Below are 13,598 nucleotides of genomic sequence, written 5' to 3'. Positions count from 1 at the left end.
TGATTACGTGATCCAAATCAACTAAACCATGTCCGATCATCACGTGAGATGGAGTAGTTTCATTGGTGAACATCACTATGTTGATCATATCTACTATATGATTCACGCTCGACCTTTCGGTCTCCGTGTTTCGAGGCCATATCTGTATATGCTTGGCTCGTCAAGTATAACCTGAGTATTCCGCGTGTGCAACTATTTTGCACTCGTTGTATTTAAACGTAGAGCCTATCACACCCGATCATCACGTGATGTCTCAGCACGAAGAACTTTCGCAACGGTGCATACTCAGGGAGAACACTTCTTGATAATTAGTGAGAGATCATCTTAAAATGCTACCGTCAATCAAAGCAAGATAAGATGCATAAAAGATAAACATCACATGCAATCAATATAAGTGATATGATATGGCCATCATCATCTTGTGCTTGTGATCTCCATCTTCGAAGCACCATCGTGATCACCATCGTCACCGGCGCGACACCTTGATCACCATCGTAGCATCGTTGTCGTCTGGCCAATCTTATGTTTCTACGACTATCGCTACCGCTTAGTGATAAAGTAAAGCATTACAGGGCGATTGCATTGCATACAATAAAGCGACAACCATATGGCTCCTGCCAGTTGCCGATAACTTGGTTACAAAACATGATCATCTCATACAATAAAATTTAGCATCATGCCTTGACCATATCACATCACAACATGCCCTGCAAAAACAAGTTAGACGTCCTCTACTTTGTTTGTTGCAAGTTTTACGTGGCTGCTACGGGCTTAAGCAAGAACCAATATTACCTACGCATCAAAACCACAACGATAGTTTGTCAAGTTGGTGTTGTTTTAACCTTCGCAAGGACCGGGCGTAGCCACACTCGGTTCAACTAAAGTTGGAGAAACTAACACCCGCCAGCCACTTGTGTGCAAAGCACGGCGGTAGAACCAGTCTCGCGTAAGCGTACGCGTAATGTCGGTCCAGGCCGCTTCATCCAACAATACCGCCGAACCAAAGTATGACATGTTGGTAAGCAGTATGACTTATATCGCCCACAACTCACTTGTGTTCTACTTGTGCATATAACATCAAACCATAAAACCTAGGCTCGGATGCCACTGTTGGGGAACATAGTAATTTCAAAAAAATTCCTACGCACACGCAAGATCATGGTGATGCATAGCAATGAGAGGGGAGAGTGTTGTCTACGTACCCTCGTAGACCGAAGCGGAAGCGTTGACGCAACATAGAGGAAGTAGTCGTACATCTTCCCGGTCCAACTGATCCAAGCACCGTTACTCCGGCACCTCTGAGTTCTTGGCACACGTTCAACTCGATGACGCTCCCCGGGCTCCGATCCAGCAAAGCTTCAGGGAGGAGTTCCGTCAGCACGACGGCGTGGTGACGATCTTGATGTTCAACCGTCGCAGGGCTTCGCCTAAGCACCGCTACAATATGACCGAGGTGGAATATGGTGGAGGGGGGCACCGCACACGGCTAAGGACCGATCACGAAGATCAACTTGTGTGTTCTAGGGTGCCCCCCTGCCCCCGTATATAAAGGAGCCAAGGGGAGAGGGCGGCCGGCCACGGAGGGCGCGCCAAGCGGGAGTCCTACTCCCACCGGGAGTAGGACTCCCTTCTTTCCTAGTTGGAGAAGGAGAAGTGGGAAAGAGGAGGAAGAGGGAAAGGAAAGGGGGGGCGCCGCCCCCCTCTCCTTGTCCTATTCGGACTAGGGAGGGGAGGGGCGTGCGGCCACCTCTTGCCTCCTTTCCTCTTCTCCCTTAGGGCCCATGTAGGCCCAATAACCCCCGGGGGGTTCCGGTAACCCCCCGGTACTCCGGTAAAATCCCGATTTCACCCGGAACGATTCCGATATCCAAATATAGGCTTCCAATATATCGATCTTTATGTCTCGACCATTTCGAGACTCCTCGTCATGTCCCCGATCTCATCCGGGACTCCGAACTCCTTCGGTACATCAAAACTCATAAACTCATAATATAATTGTCATCGAAACCTTAAGCGTGCGGACCCTACGGGTTCAAGCACAATGTAGACATGACCGAGACACGTCTCCGGTCAATAACCAATAGCGGAACCTGGATGCTCATATTGGCTCCCACATATTCTACGAAGATCTTTATCGGTCAGACCACATAACAACATACGTTGTTCCCTTTGTCATCGGTATGTTACTTGCCCGAGATTCAATCATCGGTATCTTAATACCTAGTTCAATCTCGTTACCGGCAAGTCTCTTTACTCGTTCTGTAATACATCATCTCGCAACTAACTCATTAGTTGCAATGCTTGCAAGGCTTATGTGATGTGCATTACCGAGAGGGCCCAGAGATACCTCTCCGACAATCGGAGTGACAAATCCTAATCTCGAAATACGGCAACCCAACATGTACCTTTGGAGACACCTGTAGAGCTCCTTTATAATCACCCAGTTACGTTGTGACGTTTGGTAGCACACAAAGTGTTCCTCCGGTAAACGGGAGTTGCATAATCTCATAGTCATAGGAACATGTATAAGTCATGAAGAAAGCAATAATAACATACTAAACGATCGAGTGCTAAGCTAACGGAATGGGTCAAGTCAATCACATCATTCTCCTAATGATGTGATCCCGTTAATCAAATAACAACTCTTTGTCTATGGTTAGGAAACATAACCATCTTTGATTAACGAGCTAGTCAAGTAGAGGCATACTAGTGACACTCTGTTTGTCTATGTATTCACACATGTATTATGCTTCCAGTTAATACAATTCTAGCATGAATAATAAACATTTATCATGAAATAAGGAAATAAATAATAACTTTATTATTGCCTCTAGGGCATATTTCCTTCATCTATCCTATTCTTATTTAGGAAAAATATATTACTACTAGAATTCTAATTCTAGTAATTAAATTAATTAAACTTTTTTGGAGGCCCTTTTTGATTGAGAATTGTATTTGTGGCTACTGCTGTTTTGCCAGTGTGTCTGCCCTTTGATTTTGATTGAATATACTATTTTTCCGAGAGGGAGGATCTGCCTTTTTAGATTTCTTTTTCTATTTATTTTTTCATCTAGGAATATTTGGGAGGGGAAAGTGATCTCTGACCGCGTGCCTGTTGAAGAATGAGCACCTGCTGCTCTAGCTAATTGCCCACCCCTTCCCCGTCCCATCGAGAAAGAGAATTAACGAATCCCACTGGAGGTGTCTCAGCTTGTTCTTTGTGGTCAGTTTAGTGCCTAAAGTTGCAAAATACGTGAAACTGGTGCTCGAACTTGTCCGATCATGCAAATACGGTGCCTTCGTTCGTATCCAGACGTACATCCAACCAGCATGGCGTACAAACGTGACAATGGCTAAGGGGTGCCGGGTGGCCCACGCGTGAATATATTTTACAAAAAAACCTCATTTTTATTTACTCAATATAAAAGTCATCAAATACAATGTGTGATTGGGAGAAATAACATGAAAAAAACTCCAAAACAACGGCATGATCTGGCCAGACGGCCGGACTATGCTTCAAATTCAACTCCTACCTAGAAAGCTATACAATCCATGTATCGCTCTGCAATTTTCTTCTTTTTATTTTTTTCCAAGTTCCTATTTAGTTTCATAACACATAAATTTTCCCATATGAAAAATACAATTATCAATATGCTTGTGACGCCCGGATAATTAGGCTACAGAAAAACTCTGCTAATGATGCCACGTCACCTTCGTTACTGTTGCTAATCCCTCGTTAGTTCAAAAACCGATTCAAAATTCAAATTCCAAATATGGCATACAACAAAAGTTTTCAAAAAATAAAACAAAAATGTTTGGTTTATGCCAAATAATTCATAAGTAATATTGGTGGATAAACCAAGTCTTTATAAAAAGTTAAATGCACTTAACTAAATAAAACAGTAGCAAAACAATTATTTGAATGCTTTTAAATTAATAAACAAATGTTAAACTAGTTTATGTAGTCACCAAACTTTGTAAGGCCGTGGGTTATTCAGAGACATTAATTTAGGAGCTATTGTTATATCTTACAAAACTAAAGAAATTAAAAGTAAAATAAAACAGAAAGGAAAAAAAATACAAAACAGAAACAAAAAATAAAATAAGAGGAGAAACCCCCCCTCTGGGCCACGGCCCAGCTGGCCTCTAGGCCAATCAGGCCGACTAGGCCGACCCACCCTCGCGCCCTACTAGGTCCCCCGACCCCCCATCGAACCGAACCCTAACCTCACCCTCCCCACTACTCCCACTCGCTCCCACTCCCTCTCCCTCACCCCTCGATCTGGATCGGGGGAAACGACGACCCCGCCGCCCGAATCGACCCACCGCGCCGCCTCGACCACTCCTCGTTGGACGCCTTGCCGTCCTCTCCGCCGAGGCCGCCATTGCCGACTCGTCCCCGTCCTCCTCCTCGCCCCGTGCGGAGGCTGCAGTTCCTACACCGCGCCCTCGACACCGCGTCGGACGCCGCCGTCCTCTCCGTCGTCGGTGCCGCCCCGCCGGACCTCCCCGAGCCCACTGCCAGTGCCCTACGGCCCCACAGTGAGCACCTCCCTCGCTCTCCCCATACCTGTCGCCCGTCCCGGCCACAGTACGCCTGCCTCACCTTCTACTCGCCGCTGTAGTGCCCGGGCGCGCACTTGCCACGGCCACGCACGGCCGCGCCTCCCCCCTCACGCAAGGGCCTCGTCCCGGTTCTCGACTGCTCGCTCGACCGATCGCGCACCGGCGCCCGCTGTCGCCGCACCCATGGCCCCTCGCGCGCCTCGCACCCGCGCCGCCTTCCCTGGCCTCGCCCAGGCCACCTTCATCTCTGTCGGGCCGCGCCGGAACGCGCTCGCCGCGCCCCGACCTGCCGCCATGGCTCCCGCCACTGCATTGCCCCCCTGCTGCTGACGCTACCCGTCATCGCCCGGCTCCACCCGCCGTCGCCCTGCTTCCGCCCTGTGGCGGCCCTGCCGCTGCTCCATGCCGGCGCGCCAACCTGCCCCCCCCCTCGCTCCCTGCGATTGCCCTGCCGTGGCCGCTGGGGCCGAGCGCTTGTTCGGGTTCGCTCCAGGCGCTGATGCCCGCTAGCGCTCGCATGACCACGCCCGTTAGCCCGCTTTGGCCCTTGGGCCTATGACTAGTGGGGCCCGCCCCAGAACGTAATTAAAAATAAAAATGAAATTAATCAATTAATTAATTAACTTAATTAATTTTGATTAATTAAACTAAAACAACTAATTAAGCCTAACTAATTAACCTAAACCCTAACTAACTAAAACAGTCAATGACAGGAGGGTCCCACCCCTGTTGACCAGTCAAACGTTGACTGGTCAACTAGGTCCCCCTGGCCCACATGGCAGCCTTTGTGTACATTCTGTGTGCACAGGGCTGGGTACCCATAGCATTTTGTCTATTAATTTTGAATTAGTAATAATGTTAAAAAATGAATAAAATTTTGAAAAATCATATAAAATAATCCGTAACTCGGATGAAAAAACTTTGTACATGAAAGTTGCTCAGAACAACAAGACGAATCCGGATACGCAGCCTGTTCATCCGCCACACATCCCTAGCATAGCGAACATGCAACTTTCCCCCTCCGGTTCATCTGTCCAAAAACGTGAAACACCGGGGATACTTTCCCGGATATTCTCCCCCTTCACCAGTACCACCTCGTATCGCGTTAGGGCACACCTAGCATCACGCTTTGTCATGTCATGCATCATCATGCATTTGTTTGCATTATATTAATTGTTTCTTCCCCCTCTTCTCTCGCTAGACACCGAGACCGACGCCGCTGCTACCCAGTACGACTACGGTGTTGACGACCCCTCTCTCTTGCCAGAGCAACCAGGCAAGCCCCCCCTTTGATCACCAGATATCGCCTATTCTTCTCTCTACTACTTGCATTAGAGTAGTGTAGCATGTTACTGCTTTCCGTTAATCCTATCCTGATGCATAGCCTGTCCTTGCTACTATGGTTGTTACCTTTACCTACAATCCTAATGCTTAGTATAGGATGCTAGTTTATCATCAGTGGCCCTACATGTAGGGGAATGTAGTAATTACAAAAAAATTCCTACGCACACGCAAGATCATGGTGATGCATAGCAACGAGAGGGGAGAGTGTTGTCTATGTACCCTCGTAGACCGGAAGCGGAAGCGTTATGATAACGCGGTTGATGTAGTCGTACGTCTTCACGGCCCGACCAATCGAGCACCGAAACTACGGCACCTCCGAGTTCTAGCACACGTTCAGCTCGATGACGATCCCTGGACTCCGGTCCAGCAAAGTGTCGGGGAAGAGTTCCGTCAGCACAATGGTGTGGTGACGATCTTGATGTTCTACTGTTGCAGAGCTTCGCCTAAGCACTACTACAATATTATCGAGGACTATGGTGGAAGGGGGCACCGCACACGGCTAAGAAAACGATCACGAGGATCAACTTGTGTGTCTAGAGGTGCCCCCCTGCCCCCGTATATAAAGGAGCAAGGGGGGTGCGGCCGGCCCTAGGAGGAGGCGCGCAGGAGGAGTCCTACTCCTACTGGGAGTAGGACTGCCCCCCTTTCCCTAGTTTGGATTAGGACTTGGGGGGAAGGAGGAGAGGGAAGAAAGGAAAGGGGGGGCACCGCCCCCCCCCCCTCCTTGTCCAATTCGGACTTGGGGGGAGGGGCGCACGGCAGCCCCTAGGCCTCCTCTCCTCTTCCTCCACTAGGCCCATTAAGGCCCATTAGGTTACCGGGAGGTTCCGGTAGCCTCCCGGTACTCCGGTAAAATGCCGATTTCACCCGGAACACTTCCGATGTCCAAACATAGGCTTCCAATATATCAATCTTTATGTCTCAACCATTTCGAGACTCCTCGTCATGTCCGTGATCACATCCGGGACTCCAAACAAACTTCGGTACATCAAAATATATAAACTCATATTGAAACTGTCATCGTAATGTTAAGCGTGCGGACCCTACGAGTTCGAGAACAATATAGACATGACCGAGACACGTCTCCAGTCAATAACCAATAGCGGAACCTGGATGCTCATATTGGCTCCTACATATTCTACGAAGATCTTTATCGGTCAGACCGCATAACAACATCTGTTGTTCCCTTTGTCATCGGTATGTTACTTGCCTGAGATTCGATCGTCGGTATCTTAATACCTAGTTCAATCCCGTTACCGGCAAGTCTCTTTACTCGTTCCGTAATATATCATCTCACAACTAACTCATTAGTTGTAATGCTTGCAAGGCTTATGTGATGTGCATTACCGAGAGGGCCCAGAGATACCTCTCCAACAATCGGAGTGAAAAATCCTAATCTCGAAAAACGCCAACCCAACATGTACCTTTGGAGACACCTGTAGAGCTCCTTTATAATCACCCAGTTACGTTGTGATGTTTGGTAGCACACAAAGTGTTCCTCCGGCAAACGGGAGTTGCATAATCTCATAGTCATAGGAACATGTATAAGTCATGAAGAAAGCAATAGCAACATACTAAATGATCGGGTGCTAAGCTAATGGAATGGGTCATGTCAATCACATCATTCTCCTAATGATGTGATCCCGTTAATCAAATGACAACACACGTCTATGGTTAGGAAACATAACCATCTTCGATCAACGAGCTAGTCAAGTAGAGGCATACTAGTGACGTTTAGTTTGTCTATGTATTCACACAAGTATTATGTTTCCGGTTAATACAATTCTAGCATGAATAATAAACATTTATCATGAAATAAGGAAATAAATAATAACTTTATTATTGCCTCTAGGGCATATTTCCTTCAGTCTCGCACTTGCACTAGAGTCAATAATCTAGTTCACACCGCCATGTGATCTAACATCAATAGTTCACATCTTTATGTGGTTAACACCCATAGTTCACATCGATATTTGACCAACACCCAAAGGGTTTACTAGAGTCAGTAATCTAGTTCACATCGCTATGTGATTAACACCCAAAGAGTACTAAGGTGTGATCATGTTTTGCTTGTGAGACAATTTTAGTCAGCGGATCTGTTATATTCAGGTCCGTAAGTATTTTGCAAATATCTATGTCAACAATGCTCTGCACGGAGCTACTCTAGCTAATTGCTCCCACTATCAATGTGTATCTAGATCGAGACTTAGAGTCATCCAGATCGGTGTCAAAAATTTGTATCGATGTAACCCTTTACGATGAACCTTTTGTTATGTCCATAATCGAGAAACATATCCTTATTTCACTAAGGATAATTTTGACCACTGTCCACTGATCTACTTCCTAGATCACTATTGTATTCCCTCGCTTAACACAGTGTAGGGTATACAACAAATCTGGTACAAAGCATGGCATACTTTATAGAATCTATGGCTGAGGCATAGGGAATGACTTTCATTCTCTTTCTATCTTCTGCCGTGGTCGGGCTTTGAGTCTTACTCAATTTCACACCTTGCAACACAGGCAAGAACTCTTTCTTTGACTGTTCCATTTTGAACTACTTCAAAATCTTGTCAAGGTATGTACTCATTGAAAAAAACTTATCAAGCGTCTTGATCTATCTCTATAGATCTTGATGCTCAATATGTAAGCAGCTTCACCGAGGTCTTTCTTTAAAAAAAACTCCTTTCAAACACTCCTTTATGCTTTGCAGAATAATTCTACATTATTTCCGATCAACAATATGTCATTCACATATATTTATCAGAAATGTTGTAGTGCTCCCACTCACTTTCTTGTAAATACAGGCTTCACCACAAGTCTGTATAAAACTATATGCTTTGATCAACTCATCAAAGCGTATATTCCAACTCTGAGATCCTTGCACCAGTCCATAGATGGATCGCTGGAGCTTGCACATTTTGTTAACACATTTAGGATTGACAAAACCTTCTGGTTGCATCATATACAATAAATCTATTAAGGAATGCAGTTTTGTTTATCCATTTGCCAGATTTCATAAAATGCGGCAATTGCTAACATGATTCGGACAGACTTAAGCATAGATACGAGTGAGAAACTCTCATCATAGTCAACACCTTGAACTTGTCGAAAACCTTTTGCGACAATTCTAGCTTTGTAGATAGTAACACTACTATCAGCGGCTGTCTTCCTCTTGAAGATCCATTTAATCTCAATGGCTTGCCGAACATCGGGCAAGTCAACCAAAGTCCATACTTTGTTCTCATACATGGATCCTATCACGGATTTCATGGCCTCAAGCCATTTTGTGGAATCTGGGCTCATCATCGCTTCCTCATAGTTCGTAGGTTCGTCATGGTCAAGTAGAATGACCTCCAGAACAAGATTACCGTACCACTCTGGTGCGGATCTCACTCTGGTTAACCTACGAGATTCGGTAGTAACTTGATCTGAAGTTACATGATCATCATCATTAGCTTCCTCACTAATTGGTGTAGTAGTCACAGGAACAAATTTCTGTGATGAACTACTTTCCAATAAGGGAGAAGGTACAATTACCTTATCAAGTTCTACTTTCCTCCCACTCACTTCTTTCAAGAGAAACTCCTTCTCTAGAAAGGATCCATTCTTAGCAATGAATGTCTTGCCTTCGGATCTGTGATAGAAGGTGTACCCAACAGTCTCCTTTGGGTATCCTATGAAGACATATTTCTCCGATTTGGGTTTGAGCTTATCAGGATGAAACTTTTTCATATAAGCATCACAATCCCAAACTTTAAGAGACGACAACTTTGGTTTCTTGCCAAACCACAGTTCAGATTGTGTCATCTCAACGGACTTAGATGGTGCCCTTTTTAACATGAATGCAGTTGTCTCTAATGCATGATCCCAAAACGATATTGGTAAATCGGTAAGAAACATCATAGATTGTACTATATCCAATAAAGTATGGTTATGACGTTCGGACACACCATTATGCTGTGGTGTTCCAGGTGGCATGAGTTTGTGAAACTATTCCACATTGTTTTAATTGAAGACCAAACTCGTAACTCAAATATTCGTCTCTGCGATTAGATCGTAGAAGCTTTATTTTCTTGTCACGATGATTTTCCACTTCACTCTGAAATACTTTGAACTTTTTAGACTTACGTTTCATCAAGTAGATATACTCATATCTGCTCAAATCATTTGTGAAGGTCGGAAAATAATGATACTTGTCGCGAGCTTTAATATTCATCGGACCACATACATCAGTATGTATGATTTCCAACAAATCTGTTGCTCCCTCCATTGTTCCGGAGAATGGAGTCTTTGGTCATCTTGCCCATAAGGCATGGTTCGCAAGCACCAAGTGATTCATAATCAAGTGATTCCAAAATCCCATCAGCATGGAGTTTCTTCATGCGCTTTACACCAATATGACCTAAACGGCAGTGCCACAAATAAGTTGCACTATCATTATTAACTTTGCATATTTTGGTTTCAATATTATGAATATGTGTATCACTACGATCGAGATCCAATGAACCATTTTCATTGGGTGTGTAACCATATAATGTTTTATTCATGTAAACAGAACAACAGTTTACTCTCTTACTTAAATGAATAACCGCATTACAATAAACATGATCAAATCATATTCATGCTCAACGCAAACACCAAATAACAATTATTTAGGTTCAACACTAATCCCAAAAGTATAGGGAGTGTGCGATGATGATCATATCAATCTTGGAACCACTTCCAACACACATCGTCACTTCACCCTTAACTAGTCTCTGTTTATTCTGCCACTCCCGTTTCGAGTTACTAATCTTAGCAACTAAACTAGTATCTAATACTGAGGGGTTGCTATAAACACTAGTAAAGTACACATCAATAACATGTATATCAAATATACTTATGTTCACTTTTCCATCCTTCTTATCCGCCAATCACTTGGGGTAGTTCCGCTTCCAGTGACCAGTCCCTTTGCAGTAGAAGCACTTAGTCTCAGGCTTAGGACCAGATTTGGGCTTCTTCACTTGAGCAGCAACTTGCTTGCTGTTTTTCTTGAAGTTCCCCTTTTTCCCTTTGCCCTTTTCTTGAAACTAGTGATCTTGTCAACCATCAACACTTGATGCTCTTTCTTGATTTCTACCTTCATTGATTTCATCATCATGAAAAGCTCGGGAGTCGTTTTCGTCATCCCTTGCATACTATAGTTCATCACGAAGTTCTACTAACTTGGTGATGGTGACTAGAGAATTCTGTCAATCACTATCTTATCTGGAAGATTAACTCCCACTTGATTCAAGCGATTGTAGTACCCAGACAATCTGAGCACATGCTCACTAGTTGAGCGATTCTCCTCCATCTTTTAGCTATAGAACTTATTGGAGACTTCATATCTCTCAACTCGGGTATTTGCGTGAAATATTAACTTCAACTCCTGGAACATCTCATATGGTCCATGACGTTCAAAACGTCTTTGAAGTCCCGATTCTAAGCCGTTAAGCATGGTGCACTAAACTATCAAGTAGTCATCATATTTAGCTAGCCAAACGTTCATAACGTCTGCATCGGCTCCTGCAATAGGTCTGTCACCTAGCGGTGCATCAAGGACATAATTCTTCTGTGCAGCAATGAGGATAAACCTCAGATCACGGATCTAATCCGCATCATTGCTACTAACATCTTTCAGCACGAAGAACTTTCACAACGGTGCATACTCAGGGAGAACACTTCTTGATAATTAGTCAGAGATCATCTTATAATGCTACCGTCAATCAAAGCAAGATAAGATGCATAAAAGATAAACATCGCATGCAATCAATATAAGTGATATGATATGGCCATCATCATCTTGTGCTTGTGATCTCCATCTCCGAAGCACCGTCATGATCAGCATCGTCACCGGCGCGACACCTTGATCTCCATCGTAGCATCGTTGTCGTCTCGCCAATCTTATGCTTCCACGACTATCGCTACCGCTTAGTGATAAAGTAAAGCATTACAGCGCGATTGCATTGCATACAATAAAGCGACAACCATATGGCTCCTGCCAGTTGCCGATAACTCGGTTACAAAACATGATCTTCTCATACAATGAAATTTAGCATCATGTCTTGACCATATCACATCACAACATGCCCTGCACAAACAAGTTAGACGTCCTCTACTTTGTTGTTGCAAGTTTTACGTGGCTGCTACAGGCTTAAGGAAGAACCAATCTTACCTACGCATCAAAACCACAACGATAGTTTGTCAAGTTGGTGCTATTTTAACCTTCGCAAGAACCGGGCGTAGCCACACTTGGTTCAACTAAAGTTGGAGAAACTGACACCCGCCAGCCACCTGTGTGCGAAGCACGTCGGTAGAACCAGTCTCGCGTAAGCGTACGCGTAATGTCGGTCCGGGCCGCTTCATCCAACAATACCGCTGAACCAAAGTATGACATGCTGGTAAGCAGTATGACTTATATCGCCCACAACTCACTTGTGGTCTACTCGTGCATATAACATCAACACATAAAACCTAGGCTCGGATGCCACTGTAGGGGAACGTAGTTCCTACGCACACGCAAGATCATGGTGATGCATAGCAACGAGAGGGGAGAGTGTTGTCTACGTACCCTCGTAGACCGGAAGCGGAAGCGTTATGACAACACGGTTGATGTAGTCGTACATCTTCATGGCCCGACCGATCAAGCACCGAAACTACGGCACCTCCGAGTTCTAGCACACGTTCAGCTCGATGACGATCCCCGGACTCCGATCCAGCAAAGTGTCGGGGAAGAGTTCCGTCAGCACGATGGTGTGGTGACGATCTTGATGTTCTACTATCGCAGAGCTTCGCCTAAGCAGTACTACAATATTATCGAGGACTATGGTGGAAAGGGGCACCACACACGGCTAAGAAAACGATCACGAGGATCAACTTGTGTGTCTAGAGGTGCCCCTGCCCCCGTATATAAAGGAGCAAGGGGGGGGTGCGGCCGGCCCTAGGAGGAGGCGCGCAGGTGGAGTCCTACTCCTACCGGGAGTAGGACTCCCCCTTTCCCTAGTTTGGATTAGGACTTGGGGGGAAGGAGGAGAGGGAAGAAAGGAAAGGGGGGGCGCTGCCCCCCTCCTTGTACAATTCAGACTTGGGGGGAGGGGCGCGCAGCAGCCCCTAGGCCTCCTCTCCTCTTCCTCCACTAGGCCCATTAAGGCCCATTAGGTTACCGGGAGGTTCCGGTAGCCTCCCGGTACTCCGGTAAAATGCCGATTTCACCCGGAACACTTCCGATGTCCAAACATAGGCTTCCAATATATCAATCTTTATGTCTCAACCATTTCGAGACTCCTCGTCATGTCTGTGATCACATCCGGGACTCCAAACAAACTTCGGTACATCAAAATATATAAACTCATATTGAAACTGCCATCGTAATGTTAAGCGTGCGGACCCTACGGGTTCGAGAACAATATAGACATGACCGAGACACGTCTCCAGTCAATAACCAATAGCGGAACCTGGATGCTCATATTGGCTCCTACATATTATACGAAGATCTTTATCGGTCAGACCGCATAACAACATACGTTGTTCCCTTTGTCATCGGTATGTTACTTGCCTGAGATTCGATCGTCGGTATCTTAATACCTAGTTCAATCTCGTTACCGGCAAGTCTCTTTACTCGTTCCGTAATATATCATCTCACAACTAACTCATTAGTTGTAATG

The sequence above is a fragment of the Triticum aestivum genome, chromosome 7A (assembly GCF_018294505.1).
Source record: "Triticum aestivum cultivar Chinese Spring chromosome 7A, IWGSC CS RefSeq v2.1, whole genome shotgun sequence".
NCBI lineage: Eukaryota > Viridiplantae > Streptophyta > Magnoliopsida > Poales > Poaceae > Triticum > Triticum aestivum.
The sequence above is the reverse complement of the archived record's forward strand: the minus strand, read 5'-3'. Positions refer to the sequence as shown.